At 38.1% G+C, this 24150-nt stretch overlaps 1 protein-coding gene across 11 annotated transcripts in view; it reads right to left on the bottom strand.

Moving 5' to 3' along the window:
• SEMA6D (semaphorin 6D) overlaps positions 1–24150 on the bottom strand; it is a 209495-nt gene that overhangs the window by 110253 nt on the left and 75092 nt on the right. For 10 of the 11 annotated variants that reach the window (XM_064721741.1, XM_064721739.1, XM_064721737.1 and 7 more), the window contains one exon: positions 19251–19331. The gene's annotated coding sequence lies outside the window, so the exon portion shown is untranslated. Of the gene's footprint in view, positions 1–3747; positions 3786–19250; positions 19332–24150 lie in introns of all 11 variants that reach the window. The other variant, XM_064721742.1, reaches the window with a different exon arrangement.

Genomic DNA, 24150 nt, shown 5'->3' with positions numbered 1-24150 from the left:
CAATTTAGTATTACAATGCCAAGAACCTGACAATTAAGAGCCATCTTTTCATTCCTTTCCAACAAATCTGCTCCTGGGCAGAGAACCATGGGAAGAACAGGAACAGAGGTGGGGTCTATTGAACCTTTGTCCCTCTATGGCAGAGGACTGTGTAGGGGCCCATGGTCCCTCCTCTATCCAAGACATGGACTTAAACTCTCATTCTCTCTTTTCAAATATACACCCAAATCTTGTTCCATATGCATATCTAAAACTACACAGGTAATCTCAGATAGGTTTTACTAATCCTGATTTTACTAATCAGAGATGGATATTCAAAATTCTCATTGCATCAGGAGTTCTACTTCCTGCAATAATTTCTCCTATGATCTTTTACAAACTTGTACACTAAAGCCCATGTTTTCTGTAGCACCTGAAATAAAACCTGTATGAATCTGCTTTTCTTAAGAGAAAGTTATTGCTTTCTGTTATGGAAAGAAAATAAAAAGATACCACACTGTTTGAATATCCACAGTGAATACAGCATATACCGAGCGAATATGAAGTTAAACATTGACTCTCCCCTGAAATTCTATTACTTGGCTAAAAAAATCTAGCCATAAATATCTTAGTTATCCAAGATATATATATATATATATATGAATAAATATATATATGTGTGTGTAGGTATGTATAATCCATGTTTAACAAAGTTGCATTTATAACACTTATCATGGCTATTAAACATTTTAATTATTGATTTCAGCTGAAAAATTCCTGAGGCTGAGCATAAACAAAAGAAATAAGTATCTGCCTGATGGTTAATGTTTTCATTCAAGTGTAGAGGTGAAGCTATAGATCCAAGAGATGGAAAAAGCAATTTGCTATTCTCACTCATATTTAGAACCCTGTTAGTGGATTTGTGGAAAAAAATGTCATATACTTCAAAAAAACTGGCCATGAATTAATGTTTATAGATTTTATTGCTTTTTCCAGCTCTCTATATTTTTATTCTTTATTCATTTTAATAGTCTTAAAAAAAACCTAGAGTTATATTTTCTCCCTACAGATGCTGTCTTTTTCTATTAAACAAATATCGATCCCTTGCTTTTTCCCTTTTTTGTTCCTCCCTCTGTTTTTGTTTCAAATGGATGTAAAATTACCTCAGATATTTTTGTGCTTAACGCCAACAACTTCATTTCACATGGGTCTGATACGGAGTCCATAATCATCACACTGCTGTATGCCACGAAAGACTTGTTTTTTTCATTGCATAAGATTTCCTTTCCTATTGGTTTTGGGCTACACTTGAAAAGCACAGCCTGCTGTCCATCATGGGCAGCCCTGCAGGGAGCTCCAGCCCGCGCACTGGGAAGCACCAGGGAGGAGGCAGAGCTGCTGATGTGCTCCCAGGACTCTGCCCAGCACAGATGACCTTTCCCTGTGTGCAGGCCTGTTGTGAGCTAAGAACATCAGCAGAGAGCAGACAAACAGGTATCCATGGCTCTGAAAGCCTGGCCAGAGGCGCTGTCACCAGCAGACAGGGGCACATCAAACTGCCAGTTGTTCTGCTCCTGGAGGGTTTGTGGCATATTGGATTCATACAACACAGCTCACTTTATCAGTCATCGTTTTTGGGTTTTGCATTTGGCAAAGACCTTGCTCTGAAACTCAGGAAGGACAGCAAGGGTATGGCTCTTCTCAAATGCATCAGCATCAACACTGGGACAAACTGTGTGGGCCATATCTACTCAGATTAGGATCAACAGAAAACCTGATGGGGGATGTACCATAATCTAACAATTTAGGTTGTATTGAAACATCTTTAGAGAACCAGATCAAGGCAACTGAGCCTTCCTATGGAACAAATGTATTATGTTCCTGGGCTTTTGTTATTTTTATGATAATAAGCCAGGTATGATGATCTCCATGAACAGAGAACACACAGGTTGCTGAAAGCCTAGTTAGACAAAAATTCCAGGACTAGCACCATCCTGTAAAAGTTCTCTTCCTCTTTTAATTGTATTTTCACTAGAAAAAATTTTCTATTCAATTGAAATAATTTGCATTACACCTTTCCTAATCAGACAGGACAAGTTTAGTTCAAAAATGTGCTGGTGTAACAGGATGAAATAACTGGAGAATCACACCCCAGAATGTTTCTCTTCCACTCCTTTTTCTGCACCATTATTCTGAACTTATTTTGTGACAAGACAAAGACAACAATGCCCCTGGATTCACACTGATAAAACTCCACTGACTTCAGCAGTTAATGCTCGTTTAGTTGTTATTAAGTGCCCCGAGGGTGATATAAAGTCCACACCTAACATCTGAAACACATTCCAAGATCAACAATAGCAGTCACCAGACAATTTTCCTCTCTACTGAAGGTCACTCTAAACTTTAAATGCTTCTCCTCACCTCATGTTATACACATTACAAATGACTGTTCAGTTGCTCTTATAAGCTTAAATCCATATACTCCAACTTTGGACCCAGAAGGCAATTTACAGATTATAAAAGGCAGATACCTCTTTTGCAGCACACCTGCTCATTTTACCATTCAGTCTGAGAGAAGGAGAAACAACTGGGAGTTAGAAGATCCTGATACCAAGGATATACTGGTAATCAGTGAGAGGAAAAGGTGGATCTTTAAAAAATTTCCTTTTAAGAACAATTGAAAGCCAGCTGACAGTAACACCAGACCATGGGGGCCACTCGGATGGCTTGGGACAGACACAGCCCCACTGCCCAGGTAGCACAGAGCAGCACATCTGCTCTTACCAGGTGAGCAAACCAGGAGTTTCAGTAAATGCTGGGCTGCTGTGCATGCAGCCACAACAAACCCTCGAGTTTCCCCACACTTACCCTGGGTGCTTCCTGCACTTGTTTGTTGATGCACCCCTCCCACAGGGCTGTCCCAAGAGCAGCAGGTCAGGCTTTGGGGCAGAGGTGGCTTTTGCAGCACACAGGCACCACCCAGCTGCTGCTCAGAATCCTGAGCCTTGAGAGCACACGAGTCCCACGTGCACCCAGCTCTGCTGGGCTGCCCCTGCACTGGCTCCAACAGGGAGTAAAATGTTGAACTACAGCATCCTAATCATAAGCAGTGACACAAAGTCAAGATTTTTAAAAATAAAAGTGCATTGAGAACTTCTGGGCATGTGTGACAGATCATTACTTACCTACATCCCTTGCCTAAAAGAAATATGTTCATGTGTTCTCTCTAGTGAAATATTTATCATTCCATAATCTCATTTCATACATGCTCACAGTAATTAGGTCAGACTATGAGCATGAACTAGACAATCTTTTATATATATAAGGAACTAGACAATCTTTTTTTGTTGTTGAAGCAAATCAGAAACTATTCTTAATTACGTTAGATTTTTTCTTCCCTTTAAATAGTTGAAGACATTTATTATTCAACTTCCTGCTTTGACAGAATTTTATTAAAAGAAATTGATTTTACTAGCTCAGACTATTATATTCTGCTGAAGGACAAAGCATCATACCTAATTTTTGTTCCTGATTTTTAGTAAGAATATTTTTTAAAATTCAATGAGCCATTGACTGCATATCCAGTGTCACAAGTGCTATTGCTTTAAAAGACTAATAATCTTTCTTGTAATCAGATTTCAATATACTAGAAATTCTATTAAAAAAAAAACCACCAAAACTTACTTTAAAAATATTCTTTCAGGAAAATTACATTTTAACAACTAAACACAACAATATGTTAGATTACATTTTGAGCAGAATGTTTACCTTTCACTGAGTTTCTCTGCCAGCTGTGTCAGCATTGGCTGTATAAAAAAAAATTAAAGGAGCTGTTTATTTTTTTTAATTGCCATGATCATGCCAAAAACCACAATGTGTGGGCTGGAGACCGAGTGCTGGGAGCAATATTATTCATGTTAAAAACAGTTGCCTGATTTGCTTTCTTTGAAAATTAGGATACTATAAATAGCAGCCCAGTGGGATTTGTCGATTGCAAGTTATGTTTTAAAAGCTGCTAGGATGAAACTTTTGAAAGACTTACAAAAGATAAAACAATTATTGCTTGTCATTTACCTTTGGCCTGCATTAGACCTGTGTTTTTGGAGAGGTATGTATTTAACATGGATGTATGACCTGTTTCTATGCATATGTCAAAATACAAAATTTTAAAAAGAAAAATTATATATTTCTTTTCTATATGTCTTTCTATAAACCAGGTACCTTAACTCACTGTTCTGTTAATCATCATTAAAAATGTATTGCCAAACTTGTATTAATTCTTCGTTGCCAGGTTTGTAAAAATCCTTCCCCACAAATCAACTTTGAACAATTTGGAAATTATGATACAGCAATTCATCACCACAAGTTCTGTCGAGCCTCTGTCCCACAGCAGTACCACAGCCGTCTTTCCCTTTATTTATTCTTACTTTAGCACCTTGGTGCCTCTCCTTTTCTGCTTACTTTACAGATGACCAGAGGCAAGCTTCCATTACAAAAACCCAATCCACCAAACACTACCAAAAGCCCGAGGAACCAACAAAGCCTGAGAACACATAAACCCCTAATATGAATAACAAAAAACAAGAAGAAACAATTGCAGAGATTTTATCAAGCACTTTCTTTTCTATGAAAAATTATACATGACATTCACTGTTCGAAAGCAGGCAGTTTGACCTGTGTTTAGAATGGGAAGCAATGGGATCTATTGGGATACGCCTATTTTTTTAACAGCAAATACAAAGAAAGAAATAAAGGGTAAGCTGCTAATTTCATTCTGAGCAGAGGGCCAACAAAGCAATGACACAGATTGTAAGACCTACTTAAATTCCTAGCTTTGCCCACTGAATTCTGTTGAGTAAAAAGAAACAATTTTTTCCAAACATTCAGTGTTTCTCTAGGAGAAAGAATTTTCACACAAGCATTTTCATACTGCACTGCTTACAATAAACCATACATCTCTGAAAGTGGCGTGGGATTTTGGTGTGCATCCTAAAGCAGGAGGCAAATGGCCCAATGGCCATTTTCCTGAAGGCACAACCTTTCACCAGGACCCTGCTCAGAGGGGTTTTGCTGCGCCCCTCGGCAGTGCTCAGAAGCTGACAAGCCAGGCTCGATGCCTGTCTGCAGGTCCTTCTGCAGCTCCTCTGTTCTCTGACTGGGCCTGACCTTTGGGTTTACTCAGCTCCACAGTCTCAAACTTGGTTCAGCCTGACATCTCGACTGCAGCAACAAATTTCAGAAGAGCACAGCAGAAAACGGGAAAAGAAGGGGAGATGGGAAAGAGGGATGTGGTAACAAAGAGAGGAACACAGGTCAACACTGTCCCAACAAACTTTTAACCAGTGCCATATTTTCCTTTGGAAGCTAAGTACCTCATGATGTGTCTCACACAGCCATCCCTAACTAAAGACGTTTTTTTGTCCTTATGTAAAGCTGTTCTTAGTAGAATTGTACTTGACTAAGAAACAAAGAGCTAAATCTGACTTTAAAAATATATTTAGCATTAAGAAGAGGTGATAATTATCTTCTGTCCACCATAAAAATTCAATCAAAGTATGAAAGCCTGGGTTTATCCTATACAAACCATGGAGAAACAATTAAGAGTGTGACAAAAAGCCATCGTATTTCTCAGGAGAGCTGACCTGTTCCAAGGATAAAATGATAACTAGTGTCCTGAGTCCAGCTCGGTGACCTTCTGGAGCTGGAACTTTCAATTATGTCAAATTAGCTGTGTCACATGAGCCGGCTTTGTGAGTGAGGCTGGATCAATGCAGTGCATCTCACTGATGATGACAGTGATCTAATCAATCTCAGTCACTCAATGGACAGCAATGAGGTTGTGAAGTAAGCACAAAAAAAAGAATGCTGGGATCTGTCATTGTCAGGGTTACCTAGAGGCTCCCCATTTGTGCTTTTCCTTTAAATGCTAATTTTAAATGATGAAAAAATAACACTAAGTAGCAATTTCCTAGAAGGGGTTTTGTCACATCTATTCAGACTTACATTCTGCTTGCCAAATTGCAACCTGATGTTCAATAATGCTGTTTTTGACACTTCTGTGTAATAAAAGTGAAGATCCTTCTTTGCTCAAGGATGTCTATGACACTTTTGACACTTCTCTCCCAGAATTGCAGGCAGCCCAGATGTTCTTTGCATTAAGAAGAGCGTCGCTACAGCTGCCATGGAATGTCAGAAGATATTGGGCTCTAGGCAAAAGCAGCAAAGGGCATCCTTCCTCTTTTTAAGTGAGGAGTAATTTTTGGAGAGTAAAACCTTTTGATTGAAACTTAAAGCCTCAGAGGGACTTTGTAGGCAAGAGACACATTGCATTTTCTCTGCTCATGTTTCAAGGTAACTCAGAACCATTACATAGCAGCTGTTTCCACTTCTGTTCAGAAAAAATTCCTTACTTATCAATGCCAGCAAGGCACTACTGTATCTGCTGGACATCTGGATGCTAGGATATGGGCAAAAATGAAAATAACAGTAAGAGTTCCTGGTGATAGATTCAGGCCTTGATTTCTGGGAACTTACAAGGCTGCAAGACCCAGTCACTCCTGGATTGTTTAGGCTTCTCAAGATTTCAATCCAGGGATTTACATTCACAAGTGTCTCCTTCCCCACAAGTGACAGATAAAGAAGCCCTGGCTACATGAAGTCTCTGTACCCCAGGATTCTCTGCAGCTGGACTAAAGCAAGGGTTTGAACACCATATCATGTTCCTGAAGTGTCCCTGGGTAAAACGGACCATATTTTCTACATCATCCTCCTTATGTCTGTCCTTGTACTGTCCCCAGAACAGCTGCTAGTTGGACTGGGTAATAAACTGGACTATGTTTTTTATTTTAAAAACACACAGGTTCTGCTCTTTACCATGGGCCACACAGGCAGCGGTTCTGTGCACAACAAAGCGATCTAGGATGCAGGGTTCCATGGGAAGCTCCCTCAGAAGAAACACCTTAAATTTAAAGTAAAGCCCCAGGGCTCACACAAGGCACCGCTCCTGTCTGTGGGTGGGCTGATGAGTCACGGTGTTTGCCTTCATCCTGCTGCTCTTCAGCTCCATCTCCTGGAGTCACCCACTGCATTGGACGAGCCACCTTCCCACACCATGCCTGTCCTTACAGGTTAGCACAGAGTCTAATTATTAGGTTTCCTCTGAGAGGAAAAAAAAAAGTGCGATGGAAATAAAATTTCTAATTTGGAAATTTCAGTGCATGGATCTATTTTCAAGTACTTGCAACAGAAGTTTCTCTGCTGGATTTTTTTTTTTTGTTGTTTGTTACAGAAATCTGTGTGATTAATACAAAATTTAAAAGGCTTAAAACAGCTCAGAGAGCTGTTATTTATACTCTTTTATAGACACTCCAAAAGTTTAAGGTAGTCTCGTAATCTATCTTCCTTAAAATAACATGAAATGGAATTGTATCTTTTTTCAGAAATGGAATTGTATCTTTGTTAAGTCTTTTCTGTCATATCCAGGGAGCTGCACAAGTGGCACAGAAATTTCTTAAACAACATTTTACTGGGATTACTCCTTGCCTGGCCGTCCTCTGTGCTGCACGGTGAGCTGGGAGGTGCAGGCTCTGTCAGGTTTTGGTGCTGGTTATAGTCACAGCAGGAACAGCAGCAGCTAAAGTGAGTACTGGGGAAAATGAATGTTTTTGCCAGATTAGAGTTCCTGTAAAACTCCTACATAGCATTCAAAGAGCAGTTCCTGTAAGACGTGTGGCATCCATACTGTGATTTTTGTGCTGTGCTGCCAGGCCAATTGTATCAAGCAGCCATCAGCCTACCCAAGAAAGGCAATGCACAGCAGCAAGTGCTGTTGTACCCGACTACCAGGTCCTACAGGATACCTGAGATCCACCTGGCACTCCTGATCAGACAGGTGTGGAGGAAGACAGGACCACTACCTAACACCTTACTCCAAACCCACAGCAGCAGTGGCCTGGTGAGCTGCAGGGCCTGAGCAGGCTGAATTTTTGGTCCATGCTGCCTGTTTGGGGTAGAGTGCTAGAGACCCACCAGGGATGATGCTACTTTAGCAACAGTTGCCATGCTGTCTGCTCCTTTCCCAGACACACTCCCTGGTGTGGGTGTCACTTTCACAGTCAAATGCCACTGGACACAGACTTATGGCAGCGATTACTATGGAAAATAAGAAACACAAGGACAAATCATTTTAACTGAAGTGTCAGCAATGGAAAATGGCAGTCATCCTTAAATGTCATAGTGCCTCCCAGTTGGGCCTGGGCTCTGTGAAATGGGGAAAGGACTCCAGAATTGCATAGATCCATTATCCTCAATGGTTCAGGAGGACAAGCTCATTAGCAGCTGCAGCTTCATTAGGTAGCAAGAGCTGCCCTCCTGTCAGGCTATGATCTATTTCTTATCTTGGATTGGGCCACAGGTTTTCTCCCCCACATCCCAACCACAATTGACTACCACACCTCACTGCTTTTGGTGATGGAGCGTAGATTTTGCTTTAAGAATTATAAGCTGGAGTTTCAGTAATACCACAGGAAAATCTGCTAAACATTACTCAGTACAACCCATGTGCAGCTTTGCCCTTACCTCTTCACTTGCCAAATGGCTGCAGCTATGAGGAGCTCCCATTACAAGGCTAATCTATGCTCAGGGACTACACACACCTGAGTGCACAGCAATAACAAAAACACTGAACCACGCCTCTGCAATATATATTTACCTTTGAAGAGATCCAATATATATATTTACCATTTAAGAGATGCCCCCATTTACAATGCAAATCAAATCGTAAAATGAAGCCACAAACACCAATTAAAAATACTATTTAAAAAAAGTCACTGTTTTGGACATGCTGGAGGCTACAGGGAAAAAGGCAGGACACTACTTTTTTCTATGGTAATCCTTTTTCCTTTTAAATTTTGTTTTTTAAATGCTACATGAATTAACATTTAATCTCTCATTATAATGTTATATACTATTTACAAAGAATTGAAAGAGTCAGAAAACAAAAATATTTTAGAAATTTCTGTTATTTCTTAGGCTTCCGAAAGAAGTGCTCAGATATAATTGCTTAAAGCAAACTTCAAAAGACTCAATGCACCAGCAGCTGCAGCAAATACATGGCCTTTTCTATTTTAATTATCTGTTTCTTCTAATAGGTTTTACAAGACATATATGAATAGAGATCAGAGGGAGAGACAGATTTGACATTTTACCTACACTATTCTGAAAATGGCGTAATAATTATAGAAATAGCTAAAGCATGCATGGTGGTTTGTTTGTACTAGAGAACCCCCCCAGTGTTTCTCTTCTCTGAGTTCAATGATTAACTCCACTTAAAACCCAATCCTCGTGTGTCTGTTGACAAAAATCTCTGCAATATAAAAGATTTAATAGCAATACTTGGCATAAAATATTTTGGCAAAATGAATTGAATATCACATCAAACACAACTGAAAGGCAAACCTCCCAGCCAACAGAACAGTTCCATCAAACTCCAGATTCCAGTGTCCTTTTATTCTGGCAAAATCAAAATTACTTCTATCTTACAGAATTTCTACAGTCAAAGTGAAAGTGCTTTAGGTATTGATATTTGTCTTCTCTGCAGAGATGTTGTACATATTAGAATATGGCAAGACTCTGCTTCCTTGCTCAAAACTGTAAAATATATTGCTGTCCTGTTTCACAAAATATAAAGCTGTTCTGATGAATACACAACTTTCATTTGGAGTTTAAAAAAAAACCTCTTTCACACCTCATTTATTTAGAAGTTCTTTGCCTTATCACTGCCCTAGCTATTTAAAGCACTGTTTTTCTGTTTATCAAAGCCAACTTTCTTCTTTCTCCTTTACATTTTTAAAGAAGAAAAAATTAAAAAGCAACCTTTCCACTGGCATTATTCTCACAACACATACCAAATTGATTTGAAAACATTAGATTTGCCAGATTTCTCCTACATGTTGAACTGGAATCTAAATATTGCTCCTTTATTCATGTAAGTAGAAGCTTATTTATTCAAGAAACAGTTTTTTGGGGATTTTTGTAATGAGTACAGTGAGAGCAAAATTTGAACTAGTTTTTTTGAAGTGTTTTTTTGTTTTTTTTTTTTGGAACATCGATTTTCAGGCAATTTTTGGGCATATAATTGAACATGAAGTCAATTATCGGTTTACAAGGACTCCCTTGATGCATGGCTCTCACTGCAGAGGCTGTAATGTGTGCCCAGCATCCCTCCTGGGTGGGAGAGGGGAGAGAGTGACCATCCTTCCGTGGCCATCCTTCATCCTGGCAGTGGGCAGAGCTCTGGGCCTTTCCATGGAGGCTCCTCCATGCATGTCTACCAACATGGCAGAAACTGGGAATTCCCTCACTCAGAGGAAGATTTTCCCTGCTTGTTATAAGAGATGGAAGTCCAGTTAGAAATGTATCCCATAAACTGGAAATACGATCTCAGCAAAAATCCCCATTTTCACTCATTTTTAAATTCTCAAAACCTTCAGCTTTTATGCTGGGCTGTTGTTACATGGTTCAGCAGGTATTTCTAAAGTTTGAAGGAAAATCCCTGGCGATTTTTTTTTTAATGTTGTGAAAATGGCTGAGCCTCTCATTTGCCTGGTAATTTACCCCATGCCAAAGCTCCAAGGGTGTTGTGCCTCCTGCAGTGAGGGCAGAGTCCCGAAGAGCTGTGATCACACACTGGGCCTGACTGACCCGCTGAACAGTCCCCACTCAAGAAAAATTGAATCAGAGGTAATAGAAATGTTAAGGGCTCCATGGATCCTACAGAGAGTCCTGCACAAAGCCAAAGGCCTGTCTGTTTGGAGTTAATTTTAAAAAGTCCATTTTTTTAGCTGAGCTAACACCACAGAGGTAATGAATTCCACCAGTAAACACAGCCAGAGCACCAAAAGCATTGCACACGTCCCCTGAAATGTTCTCTTGTCAATGAGCTGGAACTACATCTGATCACTGCTCCCCTCCTTTCACACTCATTTCAGTCCTGTGCCCCTGTCACTCCACTGACTACAGACAAAAATATCAGGTAATTCCCAACCAATTTCCTTTGTGCACACACAAGCCCTCATCTCTTCCAGCCACAGGGTATCATGGACATATTTCCTCTTGTTCATTCCACCACGATTCACACAATTCTCTAGTTTAAAATTATTCCTAATTAGTACACACTAATGTGAAAATAAAAATAAACTAAAATAAAATTATGAGCATGCAATTAAACTTAGAACACAGGCCAGAGGGTAAATGCTTAATCCTTTATAGATACAGTGGTGTAAATGTGAAGTTGACTTGTGACATGGGTGGAATACCTCCAAATTTATACTGGCAGAAAGAAGACAACCTAGCTAGCCGTTCCTAAAATAAATAACTGAAATAATGGCTCTTGAAAACATTATTTGTAACATAGATAAAAATATGAACATGTTGCAAGATCTCCAGACAAACCAGGCAGGATTATACTGCAGTTAGAAGTGATATTCTAATGAAAATATAGACATGAGTTTAGTTTAAGTGAGAAATAAGTGCCTCAAATATCAAACATTCTTTTCTCTCCATGAAATACCTCTGTATTTTCAGTACTTGCACTGGTCTATGCAATGTGACATCTACCTTTGTACAGATGTGAAAAACTGGGATGATAGAATTGGTTTTGAAATTGTTTCCTACCAGAGGTACCCTATTCCACTAAAAAGGATTCTGTTTCTACTTGAATTCTGTTTTAGGCTAATTCTTGTTTAATTTTATTGTTTATGTTAAGTTGCAGACTTGCACTAATATCAGCTGTTATTTTCACAAGAACTGTAATATTCTGACCTCTGGTTATCACAAAATCCTGCATTATGCACACGTCCTCAGTTAATGTGAATTATTTGTTAGCTGTTAGGTGGATTTATGCTTTTCATCTTAGCCTGAATGTCCCTCACGAGCATTCAGATAAATTATTCTGAAGGCATTCAGGAGCTAAACATCCAATTGTATTATGTTAATATTACACAATATCTCCACACATGCATCAAAGGACTGTGCCATCGTTTACTCAATATTTTGCTTTATTATATAAATATGAGTCTTAATGCCAATGCACAAGTTCCTTTTTCTCCACAGTGTTTAAGATTTTTCTCAAGTCCTGTTGATGCCATAATTGAGGTTGAGGATGTGCCCAAGTGCTGCCTGAGATGGGTCCCTATTCCCCAACGTGCTGTTTGTCTCTGGTAGCTGATGGAAGATTGCCTTACTCTTTGCTCATTAATATAAATAGATCTCATCCTCTCTTTGCATGAGCTGTGTGCCACAAAAATCAGGCTTCTGATTCTGCTATTTTCAGTCACACACAGTTAAGAATATTCCACGCACCTATTTGTGGAATTACACCTACAAATTTAGTAATTCACATTTCACATATCTGGGGGGAAATAGAGACTTCTAACTTTAAAGTGCATATCAGTGCACACAACAGGGGTAAATTAAGATTAAGCACTGAACTTCAGCTCTGTGTTTCCTGTCTTTGAGCTTCATTGTGCCACCTTAATATCGGGTTAACACAGAAGTACATAGAATATTTGTTACAAGATTTGTGAATAAGTGATTCTCATCTCCTCTGTAAGGAAAATTGACTCCATTACAGGAGAGGAGAGACATCAAGCTAACATTACATGAAGTCATAATCCTCTATTGAGACACTGCACAATGACATTGTTAACATTAGTATGCAATATTTATTATAAATAAAAGAGGCTATTGAGGCTTTCAACCCATAATCAGCTCTGTGTGGATGACTTCACTGTAGGAACACAGTGGAGTTATAATGAGGATAAAAGATTTATTTATACCTAAACATGTTCTCATTAGTAATTCTGCACTAGCATGTAACAGATACAATTGAAGGACCAGCAGGGTTTTTGTGGGGGCTTTTTTTTTTGTTTCTTTGGGGTTTTTTGTTTGTTTGTTTTAAATTACTACTTATTGTTTGTACTTTGACTATGAACATTTAGTAAGAAAATAAAGGAACTCATTAATGATTTGATTGTACTGTGTACTATTAATTCTCATGAATGAAGAATGATTCCAGTTTTATGGAATACAATATCATCCCATCACGCCATAATGTGGAAATCCAATGAGCCATTAGCTCAGACCTTGGTAAAAAGGCGGAATTTTTTCTGAAGTGATCCTACCTGCAGATGTAACATACATCCACAAAGCACCAGTGCCATGTAAGAGTCTTAGTGATCTGCCTTTATATTGTACTCTTTTCCAAACACCCTATTTCATATTTCTTTTAAAAGGAAAGGACAAACCCTCACTTCATGCAAGGCACCCAGTTGCCTACAGACCCTCCCAAGATCTCTCACAGAGTTTGGGCTGTCATCTCCCAGTCTGTTTGGAGGAAATGGAACTCAGCTTAATGCCAAATCCTCTGCACTACCTCTCTTTGTCTTACTGCCATAAATCTCTCCCTCCTCCCTGAGGCCTGGGTTTACTTTCAGACCACAGTTTTATTCACCTTTGCCAGGTGAAACCTAGGAAAAATAAGGCAATGGTTCAAATATATGTTCCAAAACCACTGATTTGTTCAAAACCAAATCTTTTCCGGCTGGTCTAATTTGTCGCCTTTAATTATATTTTGATGTTCTCAAAGAGTTCTGTTGATAAAATCTCTGTTAGAAAAATCTTGAAGATATTTGGGGATATTTCACTACTACTGGACTTACAAGAATGTCAGTATGTTTATATATAATTTGGTGAACATGTAACAAGAACCCAAACTGTAACACTACTTAACAGAATCACCAGGAATAAATGTTAAAGTAATGCATTGTATTTTATCTTGGAAGAATGAAGTTCATCAGATATTCATTCCTCATCCTGGGAAATACACTGACATGGTTCATCTCATTCTAAAACTGTGTTTAAGTTGATTGTATGTAAGCTAACTGATAAGAAAATCTTATTTATATTGAAAAACAAATAATTTAATTTAGAACCACTCAGCTCAGAAGGGAAAGCTCTTAACAACAATTACTGAGAGATCTGAAGAATTCTACTCCACCTTCAAATGTAGATTAAAAAAACATTTACTTTTTCTGTTAATTTCAACTGTTCATTTTCAGCAATAAAAGATCAAACCTCTTTCTCTCGAATAAGATCAACTTCTTGAGAAATAACCTTTCTTTCTTTCTGTGGCCTTAGCCTTCTCCTTTTATGCAGTCTTTTTTTGCATTAAATTTTATTCATTCTATTGAAAGTGGGATTAAAAAAAAAAAAAAGCTTGAATTTTGAAAACCAAGACATTATTCCTAGCCAGACCTGCTTAAAGGAAGTAGCTGCAAAAAATTAACACAGCTGACATAAGTCTCCTTCATTTCATATGCTCTGTCACCATACTTATAAACCCACAGGCCCCATTGAAACAGATAGAATGCTGAGAGCAATTAGCTTCCTGTTACCATATAATGGAACAAAAAATACAGAGATTGCATGAGTTTCATATAGTAAATATAATGTCCTGTTTAGAGCTCACTACCCTAGGGGTTTTTGCTTCAATTGTGACAAAGTGCCTGAAGTGAACAGAAAGTGAGTTTCGAAATTCAGATGAAACTCTTCCCCCTAAAAAATTAAATATTTGCATACTTGTAATATTATACAAGTGCACAGTGTAGATTTTCAGACTATCCATTTGGGATACAGATTATGAGCTTCAGCACATTAAGTGAAATTTTTTAGAAGTATTTTTATATTCATAATTTCAATTATTTTGTGCTAATGATGCACAACACAACCAGGCTTGGAAGGTCTCTACTACCAATTCAGCTCTTAACTCTTTAACCTCCAAGGGCTCAGGCCAGGTCCTACTAAATGCAGTGGAAACAGCGCCCCTGATTCACCAGAAACAAGATCCACAAAGACCTTAAATTCAACTATTGAACTAATATTATTTTCTTCTAATTCATGCATTTTTCAGGCATAAAAATAACCCAGTTTTGTTTCTTTAATGGGTTTTTCACAGTAATCTGGGTGGCTGATGCATCTGCAATCTGACAGAACAGATATCTCTTTTTGCAGTATATGTAAGTTCCTCCATCTATCTCACAAAGTGTCTTACAAAGCTGTTCAGAACTCAGTACACGTTCTTTCCTCTTCACAACTCATTTTCTTTTTTTTTTTTTTTGTGACAACCTAGGCAATAATTCACAGCTCACTGGGTCTCCTAAATAACCCCCTTTATATTTACATGGTAGGCATTCCCCCCATTACCCTGCGGGATTCAGCCGTATTGGCAGGCAGTCATTAGGAATCCTTAAAACCATGGAGGTTTAACATCCCCTTCTGTAGAGTCTTTGCAAACACCCTGTATGGTTACAATCCCTGCAAATCTACAGAAAATCTCGACAATTTAACAATAACATAAAATGTGTCATTTGGTAATTTCTAAGTGGTTCCTTCTTTGGGTCCCATCCAGACTCACACATGAAGCCTTTCCAGCTCAGAAGCATTTCACCCAATGGAGGATTGTTATGTTTCTTTCTTTTGCTAGAAAAACGAGCAAATCACACCTGCTATTGATGAATGAAGAAAAGTCCTTTTAGAAAACACAGATGAATTAATATAAAGGTAGTAAAATGCATTATGAGAAAGATGCTGAAATCTAACACTCAGAGAAGTGAGATTTTCACTAGAAGGTCATTTTTTCACCAGAACGACATGATCTAAGTACAAAAGAAGAGCCAAATTTCCAGGGTTTATGGTCTTGCTCTGACTGAGGAGCTCCCTGCAACTGACTTCCCCCACTCCTATGGAAAATCATTAGAGACACAGCTCTGCAGACTTGCCACTGACATCTCCCAGCTGGTCACTCAACCCTTCCCTTCCCTAACACAGCAATAACAACACCTCCTCAAATCCTCTAATCAGTGCCAAGTACTGTTGTGGAGCTTGGAGGAATATGAAAGGAGAACCTAGAGAAGTTGATTCATATTAGCATTGCTGCTGCTTGCTTCTGGGAACTCCACTTGTTCTGAAGAAGTCTCCAAACAAACCTGGAGCAGCACATTGCCAATCACACCCCCAGCAGTTTGCATCCCATGAGCCTTGAACTCATACAGATGTTCAGAACTGCATTTATTGACTGCACACTGATCCAGTTCAGAACTGGATTTATTGACTGCATGGATAAATAGTTCAAATTAATATATCAGAAAAAATCTCAAGGAAAACTATTTCATTTTGAAGGAAAAAAAAAGAATACAACCACCCTTTTGTTTACAATTGGACTATTCTCTTTTTAGCATTATCTGAAAGTTTCATTGGGGTATTTGTTTCTTTGATGAGAAGCAGAGCCTTCGTGATACAATGCCTCATATGTGTCACATACAGAGTTATTAGATATGTCCAGATTTAAGGAGCAGATTCTGGGGAATTCTTAAAATTAGAGCCATTCACATTGATCCAGAAGCCATGACAGAATATGAAAAGTATGCAGTGACAGTTTAATCTGCAATGCCTTTACTCTTGTTAGTGAAATGAGTAAATCCTAACAAATTAGTAAATCTTAAATATTTAAGACCAATAGGTACTTCAGTTTCCCATGCTTATAAAGTCCAAATAGCATGCTCCAAACAATTTACCACTACAGTTGTAAGGAGAGAAAAGGGTCCAAACCCACCTTCCCAGATAATCTGGAATTTTCTTTAATCAAAGTGAGTCATTCTTACATTTTTTCTTATGGAATTCTGTAGCTTCTGAGGACTACTCTTTCACTTTTGAAATATTTGTAGAATTCAATATATATATTTAATTTAAAATGCATTGATAATGCTTTTTAAAAAGCTGATTGTTTGTTTAAAATTCAAGTAATAAAAGTAACACACTGTTGAAAGAAGGCCTAGGTGCAGAGTGGTATTTCTGGATGCTAATTGGTCATATGTACCAGCCAATCATGGAACACATGCTAAAAACACTCAAAAGTGTTCAGAAATGCCTCTCTAAGTCATAAATCTTTTACAGGTAAAATTATGTGAGAGAAGGAATAGAAAAATCACATTCAACATCTGGAGTCAGATGAGTTTACTGAAGTAAAATTGCAAAATTAAATTTAGATGAACTTAATTAAAAAAGGGATCCAATTTAATATGGACATTCATCAACTTCTGATTGAAAATCTTTCTTGCCTCAAGAAAATAATAAACTATGAACACAAAACCCATATAAAGGCTGAAATGAAGTGTGAAGGGATGGTCAAATAAAGAAAGGCAGGAAGAAGGAACAGTTTATTTTTTTCTCATCTAACAGACATCCATATACACACTTTCCTTTAACTGCACAGAATATTGAACTATTTTTAAACTCCATAAGAGTTCAACAAGCGAGCTGGTCATCTGTATGCCCTGAAGGTCATTACCCTTCTGAGGCATATGCTATGTATTTACTCATAACATGAATATGCAAGTTCCTCTTTCTCTTCCCCTCTATGTCTTTCTAGTCTGCCAAATTTTTCTCCTAGATCCTAAAGGACTCCATCTAACCCAGTTATAGTCCTTAAATGCCCATTACCCGAGTGGCTCTTGCTGAAGTGAATGGGAGTTTTGTCACAGGGCTGGGATTCAGATGACTTCTAATGGATTTTCATTTGCCTCAGCTAAGAGACAACAAATGCAGCTCTCTTATTCTCCTTTGCCACTAGGTCATTACTGCCTTGCTTTTTTTCAGGGGAAAAAGATCTAGTAGTTTAGTCCAGTCACTTCTGGCTTTCATGAATTCTGTCTGTCAGAACAGCATTGACTTTCAACTCTCTGAGTCACAGCACTTATAGATTTTAGTAATGGCAGATAGCAATTTGAAAAGTTAAGAATAGTGTTCTTAGGATCATATTGTTTCCTTAGAAAAAACTGCCTTGATAATTTGTTGTTCTGCACACTGGTTATGTGATCAAGAAACATGATATGAATGCTGTATTCTTTTATTTCTAATAAAGAACATTGCTAGAACAGTATGCACTGAGGGAGATACTGTCCTTTATTAGAATCACATTCCCACATTATAAAAGTCACCCAGCAATAATGAAATGTAATCTGTCTTGAGGATTCATGATAACACAGCATTATGCTCATTTTTATATGAATAGAGCATGACTGAATAGGAATACTATTGTTGTTGAATTCATCTTTAAACAGTAGCAGTGATTTTATTGAAGTATTTGGTAAATGATAATGCTAGAGGAATGTTTCCATGTCAGAAAAGTTCTTGCTTTTGCAGTGTAATCTAACTCAAAAAAATATATCCTTCAATAGCCTGTAACTGTAAGAGCTTGGAAGTGCTGGTACTTGACATCTGTATTACAGTGACCTAAGAGCAGCACGAGCACGACTGGCCAAGCTGAGTCCAAGGGCTGGCCAGGCTTGTGCAGGAGTGTCACATGGAGTGAGGTGACTTCCCACACCTCCTACCTTGCCAGGGCCCAAAACACTCCACGAGGTATATGGCATAACAGGGAGAATCATTTGGACCAAAAATATAATCACAAATAATATTATCTAAAATTTGGCATTTCTTCCTGAAGAAGCTGAGCACTTAGGCACTAACAGGGGTTCCAGTTAAAGTTATTCCACTCTACCCAGCTACGGTAGAAGGTCTATTCCAAATGACACAAAAGTACAGCAGGATGCAGCTACCCTGTCTTCCCTTTCTCTTACAAAGCTGGGAAACCATCTCTGCAGCAGGATTTCTGTGCTTCAAGATGCAGATAGATTATATCTCCCTACAAATTTCTCCACAGCAGTATTTGAAAATCTGACTCAAGGTTTGATGAATCAGACTAATTACAACAGAGAGTGCATTAGAAGAGAATTTGTAATTTTACAACTTATTGCTTTGTTTTCAGCAAGAAGAAGCTACCAGATTTCCTTTTTGCACATTTTACTTTCTCTTTGGAATCTGCCCAATGGTTACATTCTCCGAAATACAATGTCAAACCTTCTGAGAGCAGTTACATTAGTAGAGAGGACAATAAAAAAAAGCCCTTTTGATTTTAGTCTGAGGAAAATTGCTCAGAACTTGTGTTCTGAGCTCCTGAGCTCAATCTCCGACAGATCAATACATGTTCTTGTTATCTCTCTATTGTTGTATTGGTCAAGGGGAAGTGCTTCATTTTTCACACAGATTCAGTTGTAATATAACCTGACAGACACCAGTAATATTCTAACATGGAATAGAATATTCCATAGGAATAAAATTCTAACATGAAATTCTATGGCATCTTTAGAACTTACCACTGAGACCGAATGTGAAGATCCTTAAATTGCTGGCATCAGTGTTCCTGTAAACTCTGGCACAACTTCAGATGCGTTACCCTGCCAAAAGTCAGAGGAAAATATTCATCAGACAGATGATTATTTTTAATCACACTTAGCCAGTACCCATGAAAGCCTTATTTCATAAATGCCTACTGCAGGTTTAATGATAAGACCACTACAATAGCTCTGAATGCAACACACCTGCACATTGGCTTTTCAATGTGAACCTGAATACTGATTCTCAGAGGGTACTTTCTGTAGAAAAACTGTCCTTTCATGAAAGCAATCCAACATATTTTACCAGAAAAAGAAATAACACCATATTGCAGTATTAGTTTTAATAAAATCTCAATAGAAGGACGCCTCCCAGAAAAAAGCAAACAAACAAAAATGCACAAAATTGGCCAACCCTAAATTAACGAAGCGTACAACTCATATGCAGTTCATTTTCCTTTCAGATCAAAGGGGTTTTGAAGTTCAAATAAATTTGCCTCCTAATAGTTTTAGTACAGGACTATCTCTCTTAACATCTGAAAAATAACATTCAGAGTTGGCATTTAACAGCTTATTTGTATTGCAGCACTTCAGGAACAAGAAAACTTGTAATTTCTACCATATGTGGAAGGTTTCTTTAATTAAAGTATTTCTGTTTCTCTCTGTCAATTTTTTTGTCGAAAAACTCCAGCAAAAGGATTATTTAAAAAAAGACATGTGTAACATAATTATTTTTGCATAAATTTGCATATGTTACTGTAAATACAGATATGTACATGTATACATTTGTTTCGTTAATGTTTGTATGGTTATTTGATACATGGTTTAAATGACTTCTGTTTAGGAGAACATGAAAACTATCCCGAAGTGAGAGCAAAGAAGACACGGGATTGATAACAAGAAGTAGGCAGGTGGTGCCATGTTCTTGGGTCAGACCAGTTTTATGATCTTGTAACACTCAAATCCAAGTTGTCTCTATAATGACAGAACAAATTCAAAACAAGAAAAAACCTGTAAGGAGACGGCATCAAGCCCTAGATGAATACACAGAATGTCCACATCTCTCCTTTCCTCTTTGACTCAAGATACCAATGAAAATATCACCATTTTCACTTGTAACAACAAATTCCTTAGAGTGAGCTTTTCAAAGACATGTAGGGAACTGGGTGTCTAATTCCCCCAGGCAGTTTTGGAAAGTGTATAAATATACTATATGGCTCCTTATACATCAAACAATATCCCAGTGCACTTCACATTAATCTTTAATCTAGACACTTTAATCTTCAAATCTTCATACAATAATCTTCAATGAAAGATTCTTTCAGGGAGTTTACAGTATATTTAACACAATTTAAAAGCTAAAAGTGCATTGCCCTAGCTTTTAATATCCAGAAAATGTTTTATAAATTAGATCGACCACAACCTGGCCAAGGTTTCTGTATTTTTAATAACTTTGGAGGAAGATTACAACAAAAGGGTGCTGGAGGGAATGACTTAGCTGGTTAAGCACCCCAGAACCATAGCTGCTGATCCCAGAGTTTATTCAGCATTTCACTTCTTTCAAGGTAAGGAGTTGCACCTCTTCATACATATGAAAACAGCACACGTTACATACATATTACTCTGTTTTGGCAGCTCTCTGTATGCACATCTGGACGTGGACATAGTTTCCATATCTGTATTTCTGCCAAAAATATTAACTGTTAGAATAATGTGCCAGGCCCTTCTGCAGGGATATAGCCATGACTTCAACTGCTCCTGGCCTTTACTGCTCCCTCCACAGCACCTCTGAGCTCTACCCATGGAGCAGGACTCCACAGCATCAGTCCTTGCTAAATGCACAGTGGAAACACTCCTCAGAATTTGTACGGTGAACTGAGGACAAAAGGCAATAGGTCAGTATGAAGTAAGAGGGGGAAAAAAAGAAGAGAACAGCCATTACGACAGGCAGGAATTTCTCCAGGGAACCTGGTAAAGGCACATTTTGAGGAGAAATTTGAAGAATCAGCTTAGCAGAAGCATCTGAAGTGTTCCAGAGAAAGCACAAAGGTGCTGCCTTGAAAACAAGAGTTGAGGAGGAAATTGACACCGAGTGGAGAAAGGACAAATGAGCTGCTGAAAAAAAGGGAGAGTCACCTGAGAATAATGGTCAGTAAACAATACAGCCAAAAAAAGAGAAGAAACTAAGAAAATGACTTTTCTAACATCATTATTTGAGTTGTGTAAGGTAATCTTTGGCTTCCCTGTAACCTCCACAACTGGAGATGTGAGAAGGCAAATTCACTAAGGAGCACATGGAGGAGAGAGGAGTGCTATGGAAGCCAAAGGAGGAGAGCATTGCAGTATGATTATTGAAGTTAAAACAGCTGATTGATTCACAGGGTCAGAGGTGGAGTACCCACTCTGATTAGACTGGAGAAAGTTACTACAGACTGCTTTGAGCACTTCCCATTGACTACAAAGAGTGGGAATTAGATGGAAATGACTGTATCATCCTCCATGCATTCAGGGACGAGAGCCTCTCAGAAGAACAGGTTGGGTAAACACTGGGATATTTTGAATAAGGGAAAGGCTAAGGCAAGCTTGAACATTTGTAACAAAAGGGAAAGAAGAGAGTGACAGATTGAAGGATAAAAGGGATCAGACAGGGAAAAGCATAAAGAGGGTGAGCAGAGGACAGCAGCAGAAAACTCTATAACTTGTGACAGGCCAGAGGACTGCTTCAGACACAGAGCAGCCAGTGAAGGGAGCAGTTATGAAGATCATTTGTTTATCAGTTCTCACAGGGAAAAAATTGTCAAGATCCTTCTCAGAAAAAGAAATTGTAGTGGGAGAAGAGGCTTTGAAGAAGGACTCAAAGGTGCTGAAGAGGAGATTAGGGCTGTGGTGAAGATTTCAATTACAGTAGGTAGCAACGGAAAAAACTGAGAAAAAAAGAGTATCTCTGCCATGGAGGGAGTTCGATTGGTCACAAAGTTTCTCTGCTGAAAATATCTATAGGAACAGTGGCCTTGGTGGCTTTGAGAGATTCAGAGAGAAGGCAGAAGTTAAACCAATCAGTTCAAGAACACCACTTGCTTTTGGGCAAGGAGACTAAGGGAGGAGAGACAATAAGTTGCTGGTCATGTTCCACCCTTGCTAGACCACGTAGTAAGTGGGTCTTTATTTAAAACTCTCATGTGCCTGTCACAGGTGAATAGAACTTGATAAGAACTTGACAAGTGGATAAATTTAATATACCATGAAGATCCAGCACTTCAAAAATGACTTCAAAAATCTCTGAATACCTGGTTTATATTCAGACATGACACCCAAACTGGCTGAAAGATACAGGCATATTTGTTCCACTATGCTTTTTATTTCAGAAAAATACCATGGTTTGTACTTTGAGGAAAAACATATGAAATATTTTATATTCATGGGACATATTTCAGAGTGAGGACATGAAGAGTTGGTGATCTGGGTTAAAATTTCCATTCTTTTCATGGTCAAGTCCATTCTAAGCTAGAAAGATGCATATCTCATTTCTGGCAATGCAGATGGTTTTCAGCACAGAGTTTTGAGCAGAGGCAGCAGTGAGCCCCTCAGAATATTGTCAGACAAATGGCTGGTACAATGTCTGAGAAAGCTAATGCTATGATTTCTCTGAGGCAAATTTATAGTCCTGGGAAGCAAAGAGAACTTGTGGATAATAGTGTTTCTAATGGTCCAGAAAGCTTAGTGAAAGTAAACTACTGTAAGGCATTGAAAATAGATATTTTTTTTAATGAAGACATTTTCATATTAAGGATTCAGATGAAATTTTACACTGTTTTGACAAAGTCAGAAGTTGAGACTAAAGGAGTGACAATGAGAAAAATGGTCAAAAATTTAAGTGAAAGCTTTTTCACTTAAATTTTTGACCATTAAAGCTTTTTAAGACATCCTCAAGTGACATCCAAATGCATGTTTAGAGGGAAACAATCAGCTGAGAGGACATAATTGATGATTCCCTAAAAATGAAATCTATATTGTAAATGAGAAGGATATGTGATGGTAGTCATGACTCCAGCTTGCTGACAACCTGTCACAGACAGTATCCAGTACAACAAAGACAAAAAGCAAGAGGAACATTATTCTCAAGCAAACATTGACACTTTCAAAACTTTAGAGATAAGAAAGATAAACTAATGCTTAAACTGGTAATGCCCTAGAAATTCTGTAGGAACCCAATGCTTAATTTTACCCTTTAACTTGACTGAATAGATTATCATAAAATACTCATTAATTTACACATCATTACTCTGTGGAAACTATTTTCACGACACAACAGAAAAAAATCCAGTAGCACCAAATATAACAATTAAGAATGAGATTTTCCACCATTTTTCCTCTCCTCTGTGAATCTACTCTTTACCTATTTCCATGTAAACACATGGAATTTAACAGAATTTTCCAAAATAGTAATAATAATTTTTTAATTCTTTAGATGTATATGCATACATCAAAAAGCTGCATCTATCCACCTTGAAATGATGTTCATGCTTCACTAAGAAGAAATGCAGCTCTGTGTAGCAACATCTGCTAGTGCATCTAACAGTGCAATGAAACACTGGAAAACCACTACTGGAGTTATTGCCTCAAAATAATGTCAATCCAATATCAAACTGGTTACGTAACTCAGCTGTCACAAGGTTTCACAGTATAGAAAAGCTGCATTTTAATGTTTTATGAGGGAAGGAGAGGAGGTGTGAAGAGATGTGAGTTCTGTTTAACACTAAACTGCTTTAATGCTGTGAAATATGTGGAAGCAAGGTTAATTGAAAACCTGAAGTAATATAAAAATAGGTTCAGCCTTTAACAGAAGTACATATGGTATATAAAGCTCCATTGAGCCCAGGTG

The sequence above is a fragment of the Zonotrichia leucophrys genome, chromosome 10 (assembly GCF_028769735.1).
Source record: "Zonotrichia leucophrys gambelii isolate GWCS_2022_RI chromosome 10, RI_Zleu_2.0, whole genome shotgun sequence".
NCBI lineage: Eukaryota > Metazoa > Chordata > Aves > Passeriformes > Passerellidae > Zonotrichia > Zonotrichia leucophrys.
This window is presented reverse-complemented; position numbering and strand designations above follow the sequence as displayed.